This window comes from Rhipicephalus microplus, unplaced genomic scaffold (assembly GCF_043290135.1).
Source record: "Rhipicephalus microplus isolate Deutch F79 unplaced genomic scaffold, USDA_Rmic scaffold_117, whole genome shotgun sequence".
Classification (NCBI taxonomy): Eukaryota; Metazoa; Arthropoda; class Arachnida; order Ixodida; family Ixodidae; genus Rhipicephalus; species Rhipicephalus microplus.
In genome coordinates, this window is record NW_027464689.1 from 1 (window position 1) to 4,065 (window position 4,065).

A 4,065-nucleotide genomic window follows, 5' to 3' on the forward strand; every position below is an offset into this window, starting at 1 on the left:
ACGGCTGGAGAAGCTTTGCTGGCCGGCTTTCGCTCCTCGTGTTTACCGTGCGTTAAAGTTGCGCGTCCGTGGCTCTCGCAGCTCTTGCGCGCCCGGTCGCAGAGAGGAGTACGCAACCTCGACCGCACTTTCCCTGCAGGCTTCCTTCCGACTCGAAGTCCTGCGGCGGTCTCAACGAGGTGCCACATCCTCAATGCAGTCGGTCGCCCCCGTTTCGGTTGGGCTCTGGCACGACGGTCGCCACCGTCTCGCCCTTGAGTGGCCGCTGTTGGCGCTCGCTGTGAGGTGTTCAGCGTGCTGTCCGTGTTGCCGACGCGGTCAAAACGAGTCGACGGCTCACGTTCCCTTGTGCGCCGAAGGCTCTCTTGATATGTGATCCGACCCTCAGACAGACGAAGCCAAGGGAAGACCCAAGGCCGCAATGTGCGTTCAAAGAATCAGTGCTCAGTGTGTCCTGCAATTCACACCAAGTCTCGCAGCTGGCTGCGTTCTTCATCGACCCGAGAACCGAGTGATCCACCGCTTAGAGTCGTGAAAAAGTGTTTGTTCAATTCCGTACAGTCAAAACCAAACGTTTCTGGCACTCGGCCAAACAGTGGCCAAGAAGGGCGCTTTTCAGCGCACGCTTGGACTCCAAAACTCTGCCGCGCCTTTTTCGGCTGCCGCAAATCGAGCAAACGGTGTGTTTCGGACGGCGTTTCGCTTTCGCTACTTGCGAGTGCTTTCGTGGTCCACCCCTCTATAAATACTCGGGAGGCGTCGAAGCCGGTTCTCCAAGCCGGACCCGTAGGTATCGTTGTGTGCTCGCTCTCATTGGCCCGCCTAACCAGAAAATGCCTGCGGTACACCCATTTGGATAAGAGTGCACGCAGATGCGGGCCTCGACGGCTACACATTTCCTCGGGCGGCCGCCTCCCGGCCTCCGTGGAGCGCGGGATGCACGGTCCCATCGACAAGCCTCTCCCGTTTTTACCGTGGCGTCGCGGTTCACCACGGCAGGCGGGTCGGTCTCCTCCGCATAAAAAGGGGGACCCCCGCTTTTTGTTCCACGAAATCGCACAAGCTTTTTTCGCATCCACGGTTTGCCACCGCACACCAAAATGCCGATCCGGCTGCCTACTTTAGCCAACAGGTGGAGCCAGGCGCGCCGTACTTGCGCGGCACTTCCCACGTCCACCGAAGTCGGTGCCAAGGACCACTTTCGGCGCCGGAGCCGCGTACGAGCCTACTCGAGGCGGAAGAACGAAGCCAGCAAGGGCCTGGCCGCAAGTGCGTTCAATTGTCGGGACGTCCAAGTCCCTCGTTCTTCCGTGCTTCCTCTTTCGGCAAGTCGTTGCGGCACCTTCCCAAAGCGCGCAGACCCGCTAATCGCGACGAGCGCGACGTGGCCGTGCCGCCTTTCCCTCGGCAGCAAGCAAAACGCCTGGCAACGTCGACGCTCCCCTAACCGCGATCTCGCACCGTGTTTCGTGTGGCGAATTCAAAAGCCGGCCGGCGCTGCTGCAACCATTACGGTCGGTACGCATACGCCGCGGAGGGCGGGACGGTCATCGGAGCGTGCGGTTCCTCCATCGAGTACTGCGCACCTCGGCCGTCGCATCGCCGTGCCATGACCGGCCGCGCGTCAACGCGAACCGGTGCCAGCGAGATCCCTCGCCTGCAAGAACCGACCGGCAGCCTCCGTCACCCGAGGACGCGGAGGCGCTTGCCGCGGACGGCGGGACGGTATGCACTGGTGCACAGCGGACCCGTCACATCGCCAGTTCCTTGACCGACCGCCGACGCTTGTGCCGTTCCTCTCGTACTTGGCAGTCGCCGCGCGATTGTCGGGTCTCGTTCTTGCACGCTCGAACGGTCGGGAGGGCACTCGGCTGGCGTTTCGGGAACGCGCAGCCTCGCCTTCTACCGACGTAACCACGACTCGCCGTTCGCGCTCCGCCGCTCCTGTTTACAGTACTAGGCGGTCCCGCAGCGGTCGGGTCGCGCATTTCGAGCGCTTCGAGCCACGGTGCAGTGGCGGGTCGAAAGCCGACCTATGAGTGCGTTGCGCCGTTTGTACCCGCGTCCGCCACCTGGCCGACCGTCCAAGGTCGCGGTGTTGGCGTCCGCTGGGCGCAACAATTTGTCACGGGGTGCCGCTCCACATTCAGGCAGCCCCGTGGGGAAAAGCCGACCCCGCGTCCAAACGGGGTCAGCGGCAGAAAGTGTCGGGCGCAGACGCAGCTGAGGCGCTCACCCTTCACAATCCGTTAATGATCCTTCCGCAGGTTCACCTACGGAAACCTTGTTACGACTTTTACTTCCTCTAAATGATCAAGTTTGGTCATCTTTCCAACAGACCGGCGCAACCGAAAGGCCGCGCCGGACATCGGTCCGAAGACCTCACTAAATCATTCAATCGGTAGTAGCGACGGGCGGTGTGTACAAAGGGCAGGGACGTAATCAACGCGAGCTTATGACTCGCGCTTACTGGGAATTCCTCGTTCAAGGGGAACAATTGCAAGCCCCTATCCCAATCACGAAAGAAGTTCCACGGGTTACCCAGTCTTTTCAGACAGGGATAAAGACACGCTGCTTCCTTCAGTGTAGCGCGCGTGCGGCCCCGGACATCTAAGGGCATCACAGACCTGTTATTGCTCTGTTTCGTGCGGCTAGGAGCCGCTTGTCCCTCTAAGAAGGTTGTAAGGTGCTGGGAACCCCGCACCTATTTAATAGGCTAGAGTCTCGTTCGTTATCGGAATTAACCAGACAAATCGCTCCACCAACTAAGAACGGCCATGCACCACCATCCACCGAATCAAGAAAGAGCTCTCAATCTGTCAATCCTCCCAGTGTCCGGGCCGGGTAAGTTTTCCCGTGTTGAGTCAAATTAAGCCGCAGGCTCCACTCCTGGTGGTGCCCTTCCGTCAATTCCTTTAAGTTTCAGCTTTGCAACCATACTTCCCCCGGAACCCAAATACTTTGGTTTCCCGGAAGCTGCCCGCCGAGTCATTTGAGTAACTCAGGCGGATCGCTGGTTGGCATCGTTTATGGTCAGAACTAGGGCGGTATCTGATCGCCTTCGAACCTCTGACTTTCGTTCTTGATCAATGAAAACATTCTTGGCAAATGCTTTCGCAGTAGTTCGTCTTGCGACGGTCCAAGAATTTCACCTCTAGCGCCGCAATACGAATGCCCCCGTCCGTCCCTCTTAATCATTACCTCGTATTCCAAAAACCAACAGAACAGAAACGAGGTCTTGTTCTATTATTCCATGCAAGTTTATTCAGGCGACTCGCCTGCGTTGAGCACTCTAATTTTTTCAAAGTAAAAGCACCGGCCATCTCGAGGCACACAATGAAGTGCACCAAGAAAGAACCGGCATGATGTTCAGTCCGAGCCGTCGCATCGGGTAGATGCACTACTCGTCTGGAACTGAGATCCAACTACGAGCTTTTTAACCGCAGCAGCTTTAGTATACGCTATTGGAGCTGGAATTACCGCGGCTGCTGGCACCAGACTTGCCCTCCAATTGATCCTCGTTAAAGGATTTAGAGTGTACTCATTTCAATTACGGGGCCTCAAAAGAGTCCCGTATTGTTATTTTTCGTCACTACCTCCCCGTGCCGGGAGTGGGTAATTTGCGCGCCTGCTGCCTTCCTTGGATGTGGTAGCCGTTTCTCAGGCTCCCTCTCCGGAATCGAACCCTGATTCTCCGTTACCCGTAACAACCATGGTAAGCAAGTAACCTACCATCGAAAGTTGATAAGGCAGACACTTGAAAGAAACGTCGCCGGCTCGTGGCCATGCGATCAGCACAAAGTTATCCAGAGTCACCACACAATACGGGCCGAAACCCGATCGATCTTGGTCTAATAAAAGCACCCGTTACCCAAAGGGCTCCAGGCTCACTGCATGTATTAGCTCTAGAATTGCCACAGTTATCCAAGTAGGAAGAAACGATCTAAGGAACCATAACTGATTTAATGAGCCATTCGCGGTTTCGCCTTATTTCGGCATGTACTTAGACATGCATGGCTTAATCTTTGAGACAAGCATATGATTACTGGCAGGATCAACCAGGTA

At 56.8% G+C, this 4,065-nt stretch overlaps 2 non-coding genes across 2 annotated transcripts; both read right to left on the bottom strand.

Annotated features, from left to right (window-relative positions):
- Nucleotides 1-378: 378 nt before the first annotated feature.
- Nucleotides 379-531, bottom strand: LOC142790599 (5.8S ribosomal RNA). Its single transcript, XR_012889629.1, has one exon. It is a non-coding gene; the product is annotated as a 5.8S ribosomal RNA (ribosomal RNA).
- Nucleotides 532-2,250: 1,719 nt separating this feature from the next.
- Nucleotides 2,251-4,065, bottom strand: LOC142790691 (small subunit ribosomal RNA). The gene has a single exon (XR_012889704.1). It is a non-coding gene; the product is annotated as a small subunit ribosomal RNA (ribosomal RNA).